The sequence below is a fragment of the Bactrocera dorsalis genome, chromosome 6, assembly GCF_023373825.1.
Source record: "Bactrocera dorsalis isolate Fly_Bdor chromosome 6, ASM2337382v1, whole genome shotgun sequence".
Lineage (NCBI taxonomy): Eukaryota > Metazoa > Arthropoda > Insecta > Diptera > Tephritidae > Bactrocera > Bactrocera dorsalis.
Window position 1 is genome coordinate 9,427,953 of NC_064308.1, and position 23,509 is coordinate 9,451,461.

Sequence of the window (23,509 nt, forward strand, 5' to 3'; positions counted from 1 at the left end):
ATCTATCGTAGAGGAATATGAAAGCTACCTGAAAAGGAAGCAATCACAACCTCAAGAAAAGAACAAAAAAGAGAGCACTTCTCAGAAGAGAAATCGCTCAACAACAGAAGTACCCGGAACTCAGCCCAAAAAACCGAGGAGGAGCGAAGGAGAACACAACAGCACAACAACGGCAAGACATTTCAGCGATGTAGCCAGAGATAGCCTGCAGGTGGCCATTATAGATGGGAAATCCTCCTCTCCGAGCACTAAACAGGAGAGATGGGTGGAGATCGACGTCATATTGTCGAGTATGGTGCTAAGCTATGTACTCGGCAATCCGGCGGGTCCTCACCCGGAGTTTGACTCCTCTGAGACCCTCAGGGGCTATAGGGTCATCAAGTGCGCGGACCAGGCCTCGCTAGATTTCCTGACGGGTAGTGTTGCTAAAATTAGCAACGCCTTTGTAGGCCTCCAATTGAGGCTTATACCTGCCAGCGATATTCCGAAGAGGCCTCGGGCTCGCATTTGGCTACCTCCACTAGAGGAGCCAGGCGAAAAACTCCTGAGGTGCATTAAGCTGCAGAATAAATCTATACCTGGTATAGATGAGTGGCAGCTTATCAAGGAGGAAAAACCAAATAAAGCAAGCAAGCCAATACTAGTGGCCATTTTCGATGAGTCTATTGAGGCTCTGAAGAAGACTGACAACAAAATCAGCTTCGGAATACGCAAGGCCAGACTAAAAATCTTCCAAGGCGACAAAGCGGCTGACGAAGACGACACGGAAGAGATCGACGACGCCAGCCAGTTGCTAAGGAATGTGGGCATTGAAGAACCCCGAGATGCCCAATAACAACAGCATAAGATGCGTACAGATTAACCTGCAGCACTCGAAGAGTGCTACAGCGACTCTGACAATCCTCGTGAACGAGGGGGGCATCGACATCAGCCTAATACAGGAGCCCTGGGTCAATGAAGATTCCATAAAAGGGCTAAACAGCAGCAATTATAACCTGTTTTACACACGGAACAGAGGTAAACCTAGGGCATGCATTCTTATCAATAAAAGTATAAATGCATTTCTTTGTCCTAATTACAGCACAGCAGATATCACAGTGGTGAAGGTGGAACAGATGGAAAAGCCCTTCTTCTTGGTCTCGGCCTACTTGGCCCATGACGAAGACATACCACCGGCCCCGCTCACCAGGCTAGTAGAGGAGAACAAGAAGGATGATGTCCTAATAGAGTGTGATGCAAATGCAAGGCACACCGTATGGGGTAGCTCCAGTATAAACACCAGGGGTGAGTCAGTCTTGCAGTATATTTTGAATAGTAATCTAAGTATTTGCAACAAGGACGATAAGCCAATTTTTTTTCCCAAGCTCGAATAGGTTCCCGGGGTGGGAGGAAGTTCTTGACCTCACGCTATCAACAGACACAGACAGTCTCGTTGTGGATAACTGGAGGGTATCCGATGAGCCTTCCATGTCAGATCACTCCTGGATACTCTTCAGCATCCGCGAGAGGTACAGTGCGCCTCTCACATACCGGAACCCTAGATGAACGGCATGGGGAAAATTTACCAGTATAGCAACAAAATGCCTCGAAAAGAGAGGCAATAAGAGTATCAGAAATCCAGAGGAACTAGATTCAGAAGTAGAGAAGTTGGAAAAAATCCTAATCACAACTTTTAATAAATCTACTCCGCTAACAGTTTTGAAAAAGAGAAAGTCTCTTCCTTGGTGGAACAGTGAACTCAAGAATTTGAGAACACATCTAAGGAAAGCTTTCAATGAGAGTTTTAGAACCAAAATCTGGCAGCCATATAAAGACCTTATGAAGGAATACAAAAAAGCAGTCAGGAAAGCTAAAAATGACTCATGGCGATCTTTCTGCACATCGATTGAAAGTTGCAGAGAAGCCGCTAGGCTGAGTAAAATGCTATCCAAAGACCATATTAATACTGTCTACATTAGGGCGGAGGGAAGTGATTGGACCTCCACGGCAAAAGAGTCTCTGGAGGTACTAATCACAACACACTTCCCCGAGAGTCAGCAAACACCTTCAACGAGGGTTCAACTGGAACCACCGGTGAACGCAGCTGACTATCGAAGCCAAATAGTAGACAAAATGAAAATCAAATATGCCATAAATAGATTTGCACCATTTAGAGCGTCAGGTCCTGACGGGATTATGCCCATAATGCTGCAGAAACTGGTAGAACCAATGGTTCTAAGGCTTGAAAATATATACAAAGCAAGCATTCAACTATCTTACATCCCAAGAAGTTGGAAAAGGAGTAAAGTTGTGTTCCTTCCGAAACCAGGCAGAAGAACACACGAGAATGCCAAGGATTTTAGACCTATAAGCCTTACCTCATTTATGCTGAAGGTACTAGAATGGCTAATAGATATATACGTAAGAACAATAATGGCGGAGAAGTTATCGAAGTCCAAACATGCGTACATAAAGGGCCGATCAACCGAAACCGCCCTTCACGAGGTGATAAGTGTGATTGAAAAATCACTACACCACAAACAATACACCATGGCTGCTTTTCTAGACATAGAGGGCGCCTTCAATAACATAGAAGTAAATACGATAATTAATTCTCTGGCGCATGGGGGCATAGATGACACTGTGTGCAGATGGATACTATCGTTGCTTAAGAATAGGAAGATTATAGCTTCAAACGGCGCTGCAACACAAACAAGTTATGTGAGTAGAGGGACGCCTCAAGGGGGGGTCCTCTCTCCGCTTCTATGGGTTGTAGCGCTGAACGAAATACTCCTCCAATTAAACGGTGGAGGAGTGAAAGCAGTAGCGTATGCAGACGATATAGTGTTGTTGGTATCAGGTATGTTTCCTTCAACAATCAGCGAGATTATGGAAAGAGTACTTCGTAGGTTAAACCTATGGGCCAAAAGCAATGGTCTAGGAGTTAACCCGAACAAAACAGAACTGATGCTGTTCACTAGCAGAACCAAAATACCTCAGTTTCAACTTCCGGTACTAAACGGCACACCACTCACTCTAGCCCCAACAGCTAAGTATTTGGGGGTGGAGATTGACGCCAAACTGTCCTGGAAAATAAATATAGAAAAAAGAATAAACAAAGCATACATGGCCTACTATACTTGTAAGAAAATCGTCAACAAGAATTGGGGCCTCAAACCAAGTATAATCAGTGGATGTACACGGCGGTCATAAGACCCATACTTACATATGGAGCTCTGGTATGGTGGCCTGCGCTAAACAAACAATACAACATTAGAAAATTAAATAGAATATAAAGAGCAGGCGCAATCAGGTCATGTCCGACTGATGCGCTCAATGTGATCCTGCATCAACTACCAATGGACATTTTTATTCAAAAAACAGCAGCTATTGCGGCGATAAGAATAAAAGAATTGGGTGGTTGGAATCAGCAGAACTAAGGACATAGTGTAATCCTAAACAAGCTCACTATTAATAAAGCTGGATTTCAATAGACACTTCCAGGTGAGGATACCATCTAGACGAGAATGGAGAAGAGGTTCAATAGCAGAGGAGGGTACCACCTCAGTCTATACCGACGGGTCCAAAATGGACTGCGGAGTGGGCACGGGGGTATTCTCCGCTGATCTGGGCATATCTCTCTCTATACGTCTACCGAACTCGGCTAGCATCTTCCAAGCAGAAGTACTAGGCATAGAAAAAGCCTGCGAAGTTCTATTAGAAAACCACGGGAATATACATAAAGCAACTATATTTGAGGATAGCCAAGCGGCCCTGCTGGCATTGTCTTCACCCATGACAAATTCCAGTATAGTTCACAACTGCAAGAGAGCACTAAGCTCAATAAAAGACAAGCTCCAGCTAAACTTGATCTGGGTTCCCGGCCACAGGAACATTTTCGGTAACGAAAAAGCAGATGAGTTGGCAAAGGCAGGAGCTTTCCTCAATGAATCCGAGGCGGAGCTCATACCGAACTCGCTAGGATCGATCAAAGGAGAGATCAATAGACAATTTCAACAAATTGCTAACAACAGGTGGAAAAACATTACAAAATAATAATAACTAAACAATTATGGCCAACATACGACAAGAAAAGAACCAACGACCTATTAAATAGGTCAAGAAAAAGTATTTACAGAATAACAGCTACCACAACAGGGCACTGGCCATTTGGGGAACATGCGTCCAAAATGGGTATGCCCTACAACGAGATCTGCCGCGGCTGCGGAGTAGCAGGGAACAAGGAAACAATCTTCCTCTTTCTCTGCGAATGCCCAGCGCTGGCACAGATCCGACACAAAACACTCGGAATCCACCAAGCACCAAACCTTGAATGGATTTCCACCAAAAGCATATCGGACATAAGTAGTTTCATCGAAACCTCAAAATGGTTTGAGAGAGAAGGTGGAACGTAACAGCAGATACAGGAGGTTCTACGAATAGTGTACCAAAATGACACATCAGTGCTAATTGAGCCCGATAGGGCTGCACTCCTACCTACCTACCTACAGCCAGTGGAAACACTGCAAGCAAAAAAATTAACATTTACGAGTTTTTGCTCAACTATCGTTAGTGATCTGTTTGCGAGAACATTGCTCTATTCAGAAATACTTTGATATTATACATGGGATGCATCGTCGAAGAAATAGTTACGCAGAATGCAAGGCCAACCAGTAGATGGACATCAAGGTGTGTTATCAACTAATGCATTAGAACGAATTTATCAATATCAATTCCATCTGCCGTTGTTGGCTTAAACTGGAAGATTCAAAGTCAAATTCCGGGAGACTTGCGCACATACAAATCGACCGATCGTCTTGACAATGAAAACTACGCCGTGAATTATCCAGTGGAATTTCTAAATTCTTTGGAAAGGCTTGGTATGCCACCGCATCTTTTGCGTCTCAAAGTAGGATCTGTCGTTATTGTGTTTCGCAATCTTCATGCACCGAAACTGTGTAATGGAACCTAACTGATTGTGACGCAGCTATCGAATTCAAGGAGGCATAATGCTTGATTCTACGAATTCCTTTGAGTTCTAACAATTTGCCATTTCAGTCCAAACGTATTCCGTTTCCAGTGAAAATTACATTTGAGATGACAATCAACAAGGATAGTTGCATAGTGTGTAGCATAAATTTGGGAAAGCTATGTTTTTTACACGGCCAGATATACATGGCGTGCTCACGAGCTGGAAAACCATCTTTTCTATAGACCGGAACCGAAACTAAAGAAAATTTGTTGTTTATCAAGCTATGTTATATTGAAAAACAAAAATGAAATAATAAATTCAACTTTCTTTTCATTTCAAAACACATAACTTCACGCAGGACACCGCCTGCGGGGCCAGCTTGAATTCTGTGTAGATATGGGAAAACTCTAGAATCCGCCTCACCATGTTAACCCAACTCTTAAGTTTAGTGGTGAATTTATAATCGTGTTCGGCTGCATGATGACCCAAAGTGTTGGATCTCTTGACAAAATAGTTGGAACAATGAATCGAATTGATGTTTTAATTTTAAACCTCGCTTTAATCTCCAATAAGTGTGGGCTACAAAAGACAACTTTGTATTCGAACAAGACAACGACCTAAAACATACGGCCAAAGATACATAATAATAAATCGCTGCAGAACAACGAATACAAAATTCTCCCATGTCCTCTACAATCTCCTGACCTTAATCCTATATAACTTCGCGGGGGGTTTCTGAAAAGAGAGATTGCTGAGGATAATTGAGACATTGGTGATCCAGTGTCATAAAAGTCATAATGCTACTCTAGTAGAAACCCTGATGATTATTGGTAAAAGGTTTGCCACGAAGTTTGTCGGTGACCCTATAAAGACCCCAAAAAAGCTGCTCATTTGTCCGAACCGCCGATAGCTCAACTGCTAACATACCGGCTAAAGCAAAGTCATTTTCAACACTTTTTCCTAGAAAGGGTCGCTATTTTCATAAAATAGTTGTCGAAAGACTATCTGTGTTAAACTGACTGACTTTTGATAGATTAACAGTTTAATACGAAAGCAGTTTTGAGTACACAAGTGAAATATTGAATAAAAGTTATTTTTGCACTTTTTAATATAAAAAAATGGTTATAAACGAATTAGTGAAGTGTTTGTGGATATAAAAGTAAAAAATATACATAAGTGTAAAATTCATTATAAATCGGAGAAACACGCGTTTTAAATGGTTGAATTTTTGAACTTTAAATGCAAATATCTCAAAAACCATAAGTCAGCGGCAATTCTTCTTCTTAATTGGCGTAGACACCGCTTATACGATTATAGCCGAGTCAACAACAGCGCGCCAGTCGTTTCTTCTTTTCGCTACGTGGCGCCAATTGGATATTTCAAGCGAGGCCAGGTCCTTCTCCACTTGGTCCTTCCAACGGAGTGGAGGTCTTCCTCTTCCTCTGCTTCCCGCGGCGGGTACTGCGTCGAATACTTTCAGAGCTGGAGTGTTTTCGTCCATCCGGACAACATGACCTAGCCAGCGTAGCCGCTGTCTTTTAATTCGCTGGACTATGTCAATGTCGTCGTATATCTCGTACAGCTCATCGTTCCATCGAATGCGATATTCGATGTGGCCAACGCGCAAAGGACCATAAATCTTTCGCGGAACTTTTCTCTCAAAAACTCGCAACGTCGACTCATCTGTTGTTGACATCGTCCAGGCCTCTGCACCATATAGCAGGACGGGAATTATGAGTGACTTATAGAGTTTGTTTTTTGTTTGTCGAGATAGACGAAATTATCTACAACTTCAAAGTTATGACTGTCAACAGTGACGTGAGTGCCAAGTCGCGAGTGCGACGACTGTTGGTTTGATGACAGGAGATATTTCGTCTTGCCCTCGTTCACTGCCAGACCCATTTCTTTTGCTTCCTTGTCCAGTCTGGAGAAAGCAGAACTAACGGCGCGGGTGTTGAGACCGATGATATCAATATCATCGGCATACGCCAGCAGTTGTACACTCTTATAGAAGATGGTACCTTCTCTGTTGAGTTCTGCAGCCCGAACTATTTTCTCCAGAAGCAGGTTGAAAAAGTCGCACGATAGGGAATCACCTTGTCTGAAACCTCGTTTGGTATCGAACGGCTCGGAGAGGTCCTTCCCGATCCTGACGGAGCTTTTCGTGTTGCTCAACGTCAGTTTACACAGCCGTATTAGTTTTGCGGGGATACCAAATTCAGACATCGCGGCATAAAGGCAGCTCCTTTTCGTGCTCTCGAAAGCAGCTTTGAAATCGACAAATAGGTGATGAGTGTCGATTCTCCTTTCACAGGTCTTTTCCAAGATTTGGCGCATGGTGAATATCTGGTCGGTTGTTGATTTACCAGGTCTGAAGCCACACTGATAAGGTCCAATCAGTTTGTTGACGGTGGACTTTAATCTTTCACACAATACGTTCGACAGAACCTTATATGCGATATTGAGGAGGCTTATCCCACGGTAGTTGGCGCAGATTGTGGGGCCTCCTTTTTTATGGATTGGGCATAGCACACTTAAATTCCAATCGTTGGGCATGCTTTCGTCCGACCATATTTTACAAAGAAGTTGATGCATGCTCCTTATCAGTTCTTCGCCGCCGTGTTTGAATAGCTCGGTCGGCAATCCATCGGCCCCTGCCGCATTGTTGTTTTTCAGGCGGGCAATTGCTATTTGAACTTCTTCTTGGCCGGGTAATGGAACGTCTGCTCCATCGTCATCGATTGAGGAATCGGGTTCGCCTTCTCCATGTGTTGTGCTATCACTGCCATTCAGCAGGTTGGAGAAGTGTTCCCTCCATAATTTAAGTATGCTCTGGGCATCGGTAACTAGATCACCTTGGGGGGTTCTAGAGGAGTATGCTCCGGTCTTGAAACCTTCTGTAAGCCGCCGCATCTTTTCGTAGAATTTTCGAGCATTACCCCTGCCGGCCAGCTTATCCAGCTGTTCGTACTCACGCATTTCGGCCTCTTTCTTCTTCTGTCTGCAAATGCGTCTCGCTTCCCTCTTCAACTCTCGGTATCTATCCCATCCCGCACGTGTTGTGGTCGATCGTAACGTTGCGAGGTAGGCAGCCTGTTTTCTCTCCGCTGCGACACGGCACTCCTCGTCGTACCAGCTGTTCTTTTGCACTTTCCGAAAACCAATGGTTTCGGTTGCAGCTGTACGTAAGGAGTTTGAAATGCCGTCCCACAGTTCCCTTCTACCGAGTTGTTGACGAGTGCTCTCAGAGAGCAGGAGTGCAAGCCGAGTAGAGAATCGTTCGGCTGTCTGTTGTGATTGCAGCTTCTCGACGTCGAACCTTCCTTGTGTTTGTTGGCGTGCGTTTTTTGCTGCACAGAGGTGGGTGCGAATTTTGGCTGCAACAATATAGTGGTCCGAGTCGATGTTAGGACCTCGGAGCGCACGCATATCTAAAACACTGGAGACGTGTCTTCCGTCTATCACAACATGATCGATCTGGTTGGTAGTTTTTCGATCCGGAGACAGCCAGGTAGCTTGATGGATCTTCTTTTGCTGGAATCTAGTACTACAGATAACCATATTTCGGGCCCCGGCGAAGTCGATCAGCCTCAACCCATTTGGGGATGTTTCGTCGTGGAGGCTGAATTTACCGACCGTAGTACCAAAGATACCTTCTTTGCCCACCCTGGCGTTGAAGTCGCTAAGCACGATTTTTACATCGTGACGGGGGCATCTCTCATAAGTGCGCTCCAAGCACTCATAAAAGGCATCTTTGGTCACATCGTCCTTCTCTTCCGTCGGGGCGTCGGCGCAAATCAGCGATATGTTGAAGAACCTCGCTTTGATGCGGATTGTGGCTAGACGTTCATTCACCGCAGTGAATCATAGTACTCGGCGACGGAGTCTCTCTCCCACCACGAATCCCACACCAAACCTGCGCTCCTTTATATGGCCACTGTAGTAAATGTCACAAGGACCTACTCGTCTCTGTCCTTGTCCCGTCCATCGCATTTCTTGGACGGCGGTGATGTCAGCCTTTGTTTTCACGAGGACATCAACCAGCTAGGCAGTGGCACCTTCCCAGTTAAGGGACCGGACATTCCAGGTGCATGCCCTCAATTCGTAGTCCTTATTTCGTTTGCCATGGTCGTGATCAAAAGGGGGGTCTCTCATCCGAGGCTGGTTCTGACTATTCACGGGGGGTGTTTTTTTACGTGACGGGTCCCAAACCCAGCGCCCAACCCTATGCAGGGGATGCTTCGCCTTCTCACGTTAGCTCGCCTTCAAACGGATGTTCTTAGGCTACCCAGAGGATACTTGGTTAAAGATCGGAAGTCGTGAGCTGCTTGAGTCACATGTAAAAGAATCGTTTCTGGCCACTCCAAAGTGAATGGCAATCAGAGAACTTTCCCCACTTGCGTGAACTTCTACACATGACTCCATCCTCCAGTCAGCGGCAATTATATTTATATATTTCTTTGATCAAGAGGACCACCTCGATCCATACATACTCATTTTAACACCCAAATCGGGGGATGCTATTCTAAAATTTACCCAAATTTATTGTTTCCAATATGTTGCTCGCACACTCATATAAATTCGTAGTTGTGGATCTGTCGCTGATGAATCCGTGTTGCCGTGTTTATGCTCCATTTGAAAGCAAGCGTTTAGCAATTGATGATTGTATAGAGACGAGCCTATAATGATCAGAAATTGATCCCATTTTTTGAGTAGGGCATATGTATGACAACATCCACGCTGAGAGAAAGAGGCTGAGGTGCAGTGATTTGTTAAAGATGCCTGTAATTAATTCTCAGAGACTTGCTGTACAACACCTGAAGAGTATACCAGTGTCGTTCGAACTTTTTCACAACATTGCGTCATCCGCCAGCATGGGGTAGACGTGCAGAGTTGACGTCTGAGTAAATACTTTTGAAGTAGGATGGAGTTGCTGTATGTGTCTAGGCTATTTATTTATTTTCTATTTTTAACGCAATTCCAAAATTGAGAAGCATCAGTATCGGTTAGGTTTTCTAATCTAACATTGCATTCGTTACTGAGTTTTTTACTTTCGTGCACATTCGGAAGTGCTAATATATTGCCCTGGTATATTTGTTTTTAGTTTAATTTTCTTTTTCAGGTCATTGGTGAATCAGCAAAGAAAATCATGACATTTGGTTGTAACGGGTGATTTTTTTGAGGTTAGGATTTTCATGCATTAGTATTTGACAGATCACGTGGGATTTCAGACATGGTGTCAAAGAGAAAGATGCTCAGTATGCTTTGACATTTCATCATGAATAGACTTACTAACGAGCAACGCTTGCAAATCATTGAATTTTATTACCAAAATCAGTGTTCGGTTCGAAATGTGTTTATCGACAAATTTTGTTCAGCGATGAGGCTCATTTCTGGTTGAATGGCTACGTAAATAAGCAAAATTGCCGCATTTGGGGTGAAGAGCAACCAGAAGCCGTTCAAGAACTGCCCATGCATCCCGAAAAATGCACTGTTTGGTGTGGTTTGTACGCTGGTGGAATCATTGGACCGTATTTTTTCAAAGATGCTGTTGGACGCAACGTTACGGTGAATGGCGATCGCTATCGTTCGATGCTAACAAACTTTTTGTTGCCAAAAATGGAAGAACTGAACTTGGTTGACATGTGGTTTCAACAAGATGGCGCTACATGCCACACAGCTCGCGATTCTATGGCCATTTTGAGGGAAAACTTCGGACAACAATTCATCTCAAGAAATGGACCCGTAAGTTGGCCACCAAGATCATGCGATTTAACGCCTTTAGACTATTTTTTGTGGGGCTACGTCAAGTCTAAAGTCTACAGAAATAAGCCAGCAACTATTCCAGCTTTGGAAGACAACATTTCCGAAGAAATTCGGGCTATTCCGGCCGAAATGCTCGAAAAAGTTGCCCAAAATTGGACTTTCCGAATGGACCACCTAAGACGCAGCCGCGGTCAACATTTAAATGAAATTATCTTCAAAAAGTAAATGTCATGAACCAATCTAACGTTTCAAATAAAGAACCGATGAGATTTTGCAAACTTTATGCGTTTTTTTTTTTTTAAAAAGTTATCAAGCTCTTAAAAAATCACCCTTTATAAACGGATACAAATTGTGAAAGAAGTTGACTTTTTCATCGATTCAACTGATCCCAAAAAATATCTTTTATGAAACCGTGGCAATTTGCATATTAAACGAGTAGTATGGTGTATTACACAGAAACAAAGATCTAGTGTGCGACCTTTGATATTCTGAATGGCAATCTGTTGAATACAACCCAGCAGCAACATTTTGTTGTAGAGTAATTCCAGGAATAAAGGGATGTCCAACTTATTCCAGTGTGAGAGCGCTTCAAAATAAGCGTTTTTTGTAACTTTTTCCATTACCGCCAGATCGAACAAAATAAGAATTTTTGGGCATTTTAAATTAAAACACCCAACATTTATTACGACTGCAATTTATTATATATTGAACTTTTAATATATGGCGAAACTAATTTAATCCGTTTTAATGATATTATGGTATATTAAAACAACTGACTTTTGACCTTTCAATTCTCAGTAAGGTGATTTAACCCTGTTAGTTCTCAATTAGTAAATGATTTTAATCATTTGTAATTGAAACTGAATTATACTATGTATCAAATTTGCAAACGTTTCATGAAATATATTTAAATTTCGCATTTTCTTTGATTTTCATTGTTTTACATTTTTTATTAGCGATCTTGACCGGCGGCAACAAATCCCTCCTTTTACATATTTTTTTGATAAGATTTCAATCTGGGCATCGCTCGTTTTCAATTGCTAAACCTAGTGATCCGATTAGCTGTCAAAGTTTAGTAGGTTTTGGCATTTAGCAATTGCTCTCTCACTTCCAGTGAGAGAGGAGTTGGACATCTCTTTATCTCTGGTAATTCCTCACTGATGTCTTTATTGTAGCTACTGACTACATTATAGTCGCCTACAATTAAAAGACTAGAGGTAGCTTGTTTCTAATAAATTGTAATGTATTAACATGGTTTGAATTAATTTCCACCGAGGAGTAAGGTGGCCGCATTTGATTTTATATATATTTGTTTAATATTATAAATATATATTAATTTATTAAATAATCTAAATGAATTTATTTCACCATCAGAAACTAAACCATGAACATTGTTTCCATAACACCGAATATCACTGATTGCAGTAGAGATTGGGATCTTGTTCAGTTTAGTTATCAAACTTCCTGCACTTTGATAATACAATTGTAAGTTATTTGACTTGTCTTTTGATGCCTGAAATTAAGGTTTATTCACAATTCATCATCATTGATAAATCGAATAGTTTGGGTTAGTTCACCACTTTACTAAGTTATTTAAATGTTTTTATTGCGATTTTGTTAAATAGTGCTGGATGATCGTAAATTATTGACAGACATCGGTTTATTCCTTAGGATCTTGAGGCGTTGATGTATCAAGTAGAAAAGGACAGGTTCAACAGTCTTACCAAGTTTTCAATCTAATGGTAGACAACTCTCGCGGTAAAATGCCTTCAACCTTTATACCATCATCTGCTAGACGTTCCGTCCCAAACGGCTACTTGGATTCAGGTATGTTAATGCAATGATTTTAGCTGCATTATTTTGTCTTTCGATCTCCACTGAACTGGCTATTTTCTCTCTTTTAACCAGTGATTACATTTTTTGAAGCAAATACTATAATTGTTGACCATAATTATTTTGTCATACTCAAAACATGCGTGTTTAATTGTTGCTTTTATCAGTCAACTCCGATCATCCCATAACTTACGCTTTCACAGTCAAGTACTTTTTAAATCCGATAATGTATACGTTTTTGAAACGATCCAGCAATCCCTTGCCTTCTTTAAAATCCTAATTTTGGCAAAAAAAAACAAAGCCTCTTCTCTTAATATCTCTCTCCCATTGGGATTTTTACACTACAAGAGTAAAGGCTTTTTCATGTATTCAGCTTGTTTTTGTAAATTCAGTTTATTACAAGAGGATACTTTCATATTTTTTTGTAGATTTGATATTATTTTTGATGAAGCGATATTTTTTGCCATTTCAATTATTTTTGTTCTATTATCAATGACTTTTTGATCTTGCGCGATTGATAACGTCATGCTTTTTTTGACAGTTTTACAGATCGATAAAGTCTGCCCAAATATGTAGTAATTTAGCCCAAAAATGCTTCGTATTACATTACGAATTAAGAAATAAAAAGAGTTAAATGAAATTAATTTTATAAATAGTTTCCCCTTCGAAAATTACTACGAATTAAAGAGATGAAATGTGTGGAACGAATTAACGAAACTTTTTTTAGACAGACTTTACAACATCATTTTTTTTTTCAAATTATGGAGATTGAATTTCAGTTCGTCTTGTAATCCTGATCATTTATATGTACATGTAGGAGACTCATTTGAATTCATCTCCTTTATTTTAATTCACATCACTTCACTTTACTTCACTTTACTACTAGTAGTTTATTTTTATTTTAAAGAAGCACAGTGAGTTCCGATCGTCTCAATGCCGCTTTCTCAACTGAACTCTACTTGAGCGAGCACAGCGCTCAATGACCACGCATTCCTTTCATACTTAAAACACATAACGGTTCCATAACAGTTGTTTTCTTTCTTAGTTCGCGGAATACGATCGGACCTCACTCAGTAACAGTATCTCTATCCTGTTACTATGCTTATTTGCGCATTTGCAAGACAAAGTACTGCAATATATGCAGCCTATGCGTCGCCTGCGCCGAGCCTGACGCTCTGGCACATACACTTACTTACAAAATATTGCCACTCCGGCATACTCATATACACTGACCTACAAAATAATTGTACTAGCGCTCCGACACGGCCTTCCTGACAAATCACACGTCCTCGTGTGTTTACTTTAAGACATAATATTCTAACACGTCAGTTGCTACTGCCTTTGCCACTTACAAACATTTCATTAAGCTGTCTTCATATAAACATAAAACTTTAGGCTTCTAAACAAAGCCAAGCAATAGACAAAGAAGTAAATTCGTTTCTTGATAACATTTCATAAATAAATGGCTAAATGAGATAAGCCCCCCCTCCTAATGCCACTACACGAATACACCACCACCATCAATACACCACACACACAGAACCTACATTCCACAGGACCCACACATCAACACTACCCACACGCGAGAGGACATCCACACACGCAAACACATACCACACTGGTGAAAAGGGGGTCAACAAAAAAGTTCAAGTTCAGTCTCGTTTTGATCTGCAAACGTAGCTTACGCATCGCCGCTGTGACCTCGCACCTTTTCGGTCGTCTTACGCCAGAATAGTTCCGCACATTTATAAAGTAAACCGAATCAAAATATTGTAATTACTGTACTATAATTGTACTCATTAAAAGGTCTAATTGAATTTACACATTAACCGGGTGTTTTAGTTAAAGAAGTGGAAGTGGTAAGTGTCACAAAGATAAAAGTGATTTGGACATTACTGCTTTAAACATTGGTCCTTCGAGCCGCAAAGGACGGCACTATTTGGAAAAAAAAGAGAACCAAAAAGATTCAAGCGGTAAAGCAATTAAAAGGTGAAATATACAAATACACAAAAAACCAAAAAAGCAAATGGTGCGGTGACATATACATACATATACGTTTAAAAATACAAAAAAAAGTGTTTTCCTTTTCAAAAAATATATATAAAAGGAAAAAATGTGCAGTGACAGATACATATATACTATACAAAAAATTTTTTTTTCAAAGGAAAAAAAATATTTCATAAAAAAAAACAAGAAAAAGTGGTGCATGCACATATACATACACATACATATGTATATATAAACCAAAAAAATTTCAACAAAAAAAAAATATATACAATAAAATAAAGTTGCGGTATACATATACATAGTACATATAAAAAAAAAAAAAACAGTTTGGAAAACGGACACGAAGCGGTTCCGTATAGTGGTTGCAAAATCAAAATCAAAAAAAAAATTAAATAATAATACAATAATAACAAAAAAGTAACTCCGTTGTGCAGTGACAAAGAAAAAAAAAACACAGAAACATATTAATACATGTACATACATAAAATACAGTGTTTACAACAAAAAGCAAAAAATTAATAATAATAATATCGAAAAGCGGGCGCGAAATATTATTTAACAAAAAGGAAAAAAAAACATCCACACGGGCGCGAAGTTCAATGATCAAAATATATTATTGGTGAAAATTAAAGATTTATAAACGTGAAACAAAAAATTAAAATAATAACATAATAACAACCTAAGAGGCCAACCAACGTAGGAAAGTCAACCAACAAAAGGAAATTACCAAAAACGGAACAAGGAACACCAAACAGGAAAGGAAACGGATAGGAAGCAGTTTGGACGAAGTGGCATAAACTAGCCATCCCCCCCATATTCAAAACTGTATAAAGCCCTCAAAGTCCCTTGAAGCGGCACAAAGTGAGTGTATCAACTCCATTTATCATTTTAAATTATTTGACCTTACTTGCATATATGTATGTTGAAAGTTACAGTTGATCTTGAACTGTATACGATCCTGTAACTTTTAATAGAACGGTTGCTACCAAACTGTTCGAACTTACGGTTTATTTCCGGGAAACCGAAAACAGTTTGGTACATTACATATGTACATCCAAATATATGTATGAGCAGTATATAGTATAATATATACATATTTATATATAAATATATATATGTGTGATTGTATATATACTGGCATATACATATCTGATTAAAAGCCTACTTATGCTTACATTTGTGTATCTAAACACACAACATTAAAAATCAAAAAAAAAAAAATTTTCAAGTATTCACTTGACAACATTTTCCGGTAATACCCCTTATACTCAACAGTATAAGCAGGATTGCGCAAAAAGTAAGCTAAGGCAATTGCGAAATTTAAAAAGAAAAAAGAAAAATAACAAAACCAAACATACATATATGCTAAAAGTCACCTCTTTTATATGTATTTACATACCTTGCATATCAAAACAAAGTGAGGAGAAACAAATTAATGCGACATGCGCCCACATGTATGTATAAACAGCATAACAAAAATTTTACGTATTAACAAAAGTGCATACCTGCACTTCACCGATTTTCTATTCCCGCGTTATCCGTACGGCAAATAATATATGCACATACATACGGCATACAATTTGCCTATGCCGGAATATACAACGCACATAGGGTACAGAATTAAATTAAAATTTCACAAAATTTTACAAAATTTGGAAAAAATAAAAAGATAAATACGAAATTTTAATTTATTAAACATTTTAAAATTTTACTAATTGAAAAAAAAATACGGCCAAAATAACACAAAAGATTTTAAGAGTTGGTAGAAAGGAAAGGCAAATACATAAGTATTGCCATTTTCAAGTGTTCACACACACACATACTTATATTCAAAGACCAAATCGGCACCTGTCCAGCAATACCCCTTGTTCTTGTTAAAGCACAAGCAAGCAGGATTGCAAACAAAACAAAACAAAAAAAATAAATTTTTTGCATCTTACGTATGCACATAAACACGCACATATTGTGCAAACTTATATAAAAAGGTCATCAACCTTTTTCTCCTTTTTACATAATCGCTCGTATACTCAAGTATTTTCTAACGAGTACGAAACATTAAATAAAATAAAAGACAAAAACAATAACAAACTAGTAGCTTAATACATAAGCACCGAGAATAAGTAAAACGAAATACGCGTTCGTTATTTGATACATTGCGTATACAACAAAAAAAAAAAAAATTTATCTTAAAGATTTCACGCGTACTTATTATTATCATAAGTACACTGAGAGAATTTTTCTTTTCTCATATACATATATATTTCAATTTTTCATATTATCTAAATGGACGGAGATTCTAAGGAATCTAAGTCAACACAGTATTTAAAAGTACAAAAAATGACTTCAGAAGAAAAGAGCCCATGTACACCTGCTGATGCTACACGCTCGAAGCAAGGTGCTACAAAGCAAAAAAAGATGAAAGATATTTCCTATACTAAGTTTATTGCTGAGAGTGACAGTCTAATTCGATACTGCACTCGATTTTCATCTTCACCGATTCAAGATAACTCTGAATCGGTATTAGAAATCAAAAAAGAAAATCTAAGCAATTTCTGGACACGTCTCCAAGCTGCGTATGACGCAATTGTAGAATCTGACGAATCAGATCTACCTGAAAATTTCAAATCTTCAGCATACTCCAAATATGAACACTTCTTAGACCAGTACGAGGAAACGAGAGCTATGATCTCCGATCAATTGAGATTAATTAAAGCAATTGCACCTACTCCACAACCGAGAGTAGAGCTGCCACAAGTGCAAATCCAAGAGGCGAGTTCAGACATCCACCTCAAGGTGCCCGCCTGTGACACTAAAATTTTTCATGGTGGCTATGAACAATGTCCGTCCTTCCGGGACATGTTCACAGCCGTTTACATAAACCACCCAAAATTATCTAATGCACAAAAATTGTATCACCTCCGATACAAAACAAAAGGTCAAGCAGGGGTATTAGTCAAACAGTTCGCTCTTAATGACGAAAATTTCAATTATGCTTGGGAAGCCCTAAAAGCTCGTTACGAGAACGAAAGGATATTAGTAGACAAACAAGTCACAATATTGATGAATTTACCAAAAATTCAAAAAGAAACAAGTGAAGAATTTATAAAACTTCAATCCACTGTTTCTAATTGCTTGTCGGTTCTAGCGACACAGAATATTCCCACAGACAATTGGGACCCCATTCTGGTAAATATATGCACATCCGCATTACCAGAAAAATCGTTACTTTTGTGGGAGCAATCGCTCTCATCACGAAGAAAGTGCCCAACGTGGCAACAAATGAACGATTTCTTAACTACCCAATACGAAATTGCAGAAAGGGTAGATAAAAAAATTGTCAGAACTAAAAACGTTCAACATGACGAAGCTTCAGTAGGCCCCAAGCGAGTAACAACAACAACTTAAATCGTAGTTTTTTCAAAACACAAGCGTTCACCTCCGAACAACATAAACATACGTCATGCGAACTGTGTAAAGGAGGGCACAGGCTGAAATCTTGCGAGAAATTTAAAAAACTAAACATTAACGAAAGAAACAATTTCGTAAGAACAAAAAAACTTTGTACCAACTGTTTGTCTCATGCGCATGCCCTCAAAGATTGCGAAAGCAAATTTAATTGCGTTTATTGCCATAAACGACATAACTCAATGCTTCACATTACAAATTTTTCTAGCTTAGCTCAAAATAACGCTAATGTTAAAAGAGCTGCGGGATTAGTTGCAACAGCAACTCCCGACTTACAAAATTCAGAAAATTGCCACGAAGCACCATGCTGCTCAAAGGCTTTAATAACTCAGACGCTACACAGCGAAAACCAAAGCAGTGTATTATTACCCACAGCAGTGGTCTCCATCGAGCACCGAGGAGAACTGTTTAAACTTAGGGCCTTAATAGACCAAGGATCTCAACGATCTTTTATAGCGTCAAGGGCACAAAGTAGGCTACAACTACCAACAAAACTAGCTAATTTTGAAATTACGGGAATGGGCGGAAGAGTAGTACAAAACTCAAACAAAATCTGCCCCATTACCCTTATTTCCCCCCAAGCGGATAAGCGCATTCAAGCAGAAGCTATTGTCTTACCGCAACTAACAAACATGCTTCCAAGCTATCATATAAATAGCAAGCATTGGCAAAAGGTTTCACACCTTAAGTTAGCAGACCCCAACTGCAACACTCCCGCTCAAATAGATATTCTATTAGGCAGCGATCTCATACCTCAAATTATTCTCGAAGGTGTTGAGAAAATTACAAAAACACTTCTGGCGCAAAATACCATTTTCGGATGGGTCCTAAGCGGACTAGTTGCGGAACCAGTCACAACAATGACAACTCAAGTTGAGGAAATCTCAAACGAATACCTCAATACACAACTCAGGAAGTTTTGGGAGTTAGAAGAACTCCCCCCCATGTCAATCACAACCCCAGAAGATCGATATTGTGAGGATTTTTACCAATCCACAACTACTCGATTAGATAATGGCCGGTACGTCGTACGACTACCACTAAAGCCAGAATTTCCCCACACACTCGCCTTAGGTCATTCCCGTACCTCTGCTATCCAACAGTTTTTAAATATGGAAAAAAACCTACTTAAAAAAGGCGAGCTAAAACCAGAATACGATAGGGTTTTAGAAGAATACCTCCATTTAAACCACATGGAGGAAGTCAGCCCTGGCGAAAAAATTATAAAAAGTAAATACAATTCTTTTTACCTGCCACATCATGCAGTAATAAAGCCAGACAAAAAAACCACAAAGGTAAGAGTTGTCTTTAATGCATCAAAATCATCAAGTTCGGGGAATTCCCTAAATGACATTTTATTTACGGGACCCACGCTTCAGCCAGATTTAATGCTCCTCATACTAAATTGGCGTATATACAAATACGTTTTCAATGGGGATGTTGAGAAAATGTATCGACAAATAGTCGTACATGATGATGATCAAGATTTTCAGCGAATTATTTTCCGGAAATCTCCCAATAGTCCACTACGCGACTTTAAAACAGTTACCTTTGGCGTAAACTGTGCCCCATACCTCGCCATTCGTACACTCCACGAGCTGGCAGAAGACACAAAGTCAGAATTTCCTCTGGCAACACAAGTGTTGAAAACACAAACGTATGTAGACGACATTCTGTCCGGAAGCCACAATCTTCCACAGGCATACGAGTCACTAGCACAAGTGACACAAGCGCTCAATACAGCAGGGTTTCCGTTGAAAAAGATAACGGCGAACCACCCTAATATTTTAAAAGACATACCCAAAGAAAATCTTTTAGACACTAATTTCCTTAAATTCGAAAAGGAAAGCACAACAAAAACTTTGGGGATACAATGGAATGCGATATCTGACCAGTTTTCATACACTAATGAGTCAATATCCGCACTATCAGCTATAACAAAGAGGCAAATTTTATCCTCGGTGGCAAAACTTTTTGACCCCGCAGGATGGCTTTCGCCAATTATGATACAAGCAAAAATTCTAATACAAGAATTGTGGCTAGACGGAACTGACTGGGATGAACAAGTGAAACCGCTTCGTTTAGAAAAGTGGTCCCAGTTCGCGAGTAATCTGAATGATATCTCACAGATACAAATCCAACGATGGATAAATTATGCCCCAGAGCACAAAGTCGAACTACATGGCTTCTGTGATGCCTCTGAAAAGGCATATTGTGCCACCATCTATGTGCGCACACAATCTGACACAGCGACCACCAGTCACCTACTGGTAGCCAAAGCAAAGGTGGCTCCGCTAAAAACAATAAGTCTGCCACGACTGGAACTATGTGGTGCGCTACTACTAGCCAAACTAGTATCCATGGTGCAAACGCATCTAAATATGACCAAATATAAATTGTATCTCTGGTCTGATTCCGAAATTGTATTAGCCTGGTTAGAAAAACCCCCACATGCATGGAAGACGTATATTTCCAATCGAACGTCTCAAATCCTTGACCTAGTGGGATCAGCCACTTGGCGACACGTGGCCAGTGCTGACAATCCTGCTGACCTAGGTACAAGGGGGTGCAAGCCTCTGCACCTTGCAACCACCACTCTTTGGTGGAATGGCCCTAGATGGTTAATAGAATCCCCCGATTCTTGGCCACGATCGCCCATACGCAATATAATTGCCCCCGAAAGTCGAAAAATCGACTCCTTTCACACGGCATTGGATGATACTGACATCCTTGAGCGATTTTCATCATACCCTCGCGCCCTCAGGGTAATCGCTTATATGCTCAACTTCATAGAGCGACTCAAACTTAGAATTAAGGGAATACGCACAGTATATCCCCAAGGCGATACATTGACGCACCTAGACCTAGAAAAGGCAAAGGTCGCTCTTATCACTTATACTCAGTCGCGCCACTTCAGCTGCGAGATGTCACTACTAAGAGAATCGAAGCCGATTGACAAAAAGAGCTCACTCTTAGTACTAAATCCATTTCTGGATACGAAAGGTCTGCTTCGTGCTAATGGTCGGCTTGCTAACTCAAGCCTGACATATAACGAACGCCATCCTCTAATAATACCAGAAAAGTCTCGACTTGCAACATTGCTACTCAAGTATATACATATACTAATGTTGCACGCGGAACATCGCCTAATGCAATATATAATCCGCCAAGAGTTTTATATTCCCCGACTTAAGCCTCAAATAAAAAAGTGCATTTTCATGTGCAAGATCTGCACTATGCATAAACAGAAGATGAGGACGCAGATTATGGCAGCACTTCCACCGGAACGCTGCAACTTCGCTCTGCCTTTCACTATCACAGGTGTTGATTTTGCTGGGCCTTTTCAGATAAAGGCATCCATGCTAAGGTCTCCTACCCTAATGAAAGGCTACGTGGCTGTCTTTGTCTGTTTCACGACAAAAGCAGTGCACCTCGAGCTATGTACTAATCTGACAAAAGAGGCTTTTCTCGCGGCATTTGCTCGCTTCGTCGGACGACGCGGTTTTCCGTCCAAACTTATGAGCGACAATGGAAAAACCTTTATCGGAGCTCAAAGAGCCACAGAAAAACAGTTTGTGGACTTTATTAAACAAGTCTCCCCTGAGCTTGTACAAAAGTACGCCCCCCAAGGCTCCTCATATGGGTGGTTTATGGGAATCAGCTGTAAAAAGCTTCAAATCCCACTTAAAAAAGGTAGCTGGAAACTACAAATTTAATTACGAAGAATTTACAACTCTATTAATTCGCATTGAAGCCGTTCTCAATTCACGGCCACTAACAACACTCTCGCAAGATCCCTCAGATCTCACAGCCCTAACACCAGGGCACTTTCTCAAAGGAGCACCCATTCTGGCCACACCTGAGCCAGGCGTGGAGTCGCTATCCTTATTAAATCGATGGGAAAGAATTAAAATTCTCCATCATAATTTCAGTCGCAGATGGAAAGAAGACTATTTAAAGGACCTCCACAAGAGGTATCGATGGAAAACATCAGAAAATGCCCCAAAGCTTGGAGATTGTGTACTTATTAACGACGATTGTCTCCCACCTACCGAGTGGCGACTTGGCCGTATAGAAAAGCTCCATTATGGCTCAGACGGTCACATCTGCGTCGTTGATCTCCGTACTCAAAGCGGAATACTCACCAGACCGCTGGTCAAATTATGTTTTCTACCAACCGCGGATAATAACGAAAATCCGATACTAAACAATCCGAACATAATGCCGTAACGCAAATGAAAATAAATCAATAAAATCGCAACCCGCAACCAACCGTTAACAATAACAATAAAAATAAAAATAACAAAAGAATGGTCGGTCAATACGACGACCCAGTCATGCCACATAACGTGGCACAATCACACATTCTATTTATATACTACCATGTATATTCAAATATAATTTCTTACAGAGTTCAAGATGGACGTGGACATGCCTACAATTCCAACTCCAACTGTTCGGTCGGCCAGCAACGGGGCACGTATTGGGCCTACTCCTCCGCCCCGCTCAACCAATGCTGCGGTATCGACTGCCGCTTCTGGTAGTGGCTCACGAGCAGCCCCATCAACGCCATCCGCTCAAGTCGAGCCGCGTCGCATACGATGCCCGCTATGTCGCCGGAAACATCGCCTACAACACTGTGGGCTCTTTAAGGAACTAACACCAACCCAACGACAGCGTGTGGCCCAGGCACATGAGCACTGCCTCAACTGCCTGTCGCACACGCATGGGACGCAGGAGTGTGTCTCAGCCAATTTATGCCACACGTGTGGCAGACCACATCATACGCTGCTGCACAGGACCCCACGACGCGATGTAGGTCGGCCAGCTGCCCCAAACACGGGTAGATCAACGCAAGGACGGTGCGACGCCGAACTACTGCAGCCCGGCCTGCGCCCCATCAATGGCGTTCGCACCACGTTGCACCAACCAGGCGTCGTCTAAAAGCGCCACAGCATCGCCCAGCTACTGGACTCAGCAACGTAGTGGCCACACTCCAACAACTCCAAAGATTGCTAGGCTGAATATTCGCCTAGGGGGGCCGGGATGGCTAAATGAGATAAGCCGCCCCCTCCTAATGCCACTACACGAATACACCACCACCATCAATACACCACACACACAGAACCTACATTCCACAGGACCCACACATCAACACTACCCACACGCGAGAGGACATCCACACACGCAAACACATACCACACTGGTGAAAAGGGGGTCAACAAAAAAGTTCAAGTTCAGTCTCGTTTTGATCTGCAAACGTAGCTTACGCATCGCCGCTGTGACCTCGCACCTTTTCGGTCGTCTTACGCCAGAATAGTTCCGCACATTTATAAAGTAAACCGAATCAAAATATTGTAATTACTGTACTATAATTGTACTCATTAAAAGGTCTAATTGAATTTACACATTAACCGGGTGTTTTAGTTAAAGAAGTGGAAGTGGTAAGTGTCACAAAGATAAAAGTGATTTGGACATTACTGCTTT

At 40.8% G+C, this 23,509-nt stretch overlaps 1 protein-coding gene and 1 long non-coding RNA gene across 28 annotated transcripts in view; one reads left to right on the top strand and one right to left on the bottom strand.

Moving 5' to 3' along the window:
• Positions 1–23,509, bottom strand: part of LOC105227111 (ADP-ribosylation factor-like protein 4A) — a 566,667-nt gene that overhangs the window by 387,479 nt on the left and 155,679 nt on the right. The window lies entirely within an intron of this gene.
• Positions 885–22,534, top strand: LOC125779226 (uncharacterized). Its single transcript, XR_007423196.1, has 4 exons — positions 885–1,017; positions 1,082–1,284; positions 12,389–12,544; positions 22,434–22,534. It is a non-coding gene; the product is annotated as an uncharacterized LOC125779226 (long non-coding RNA).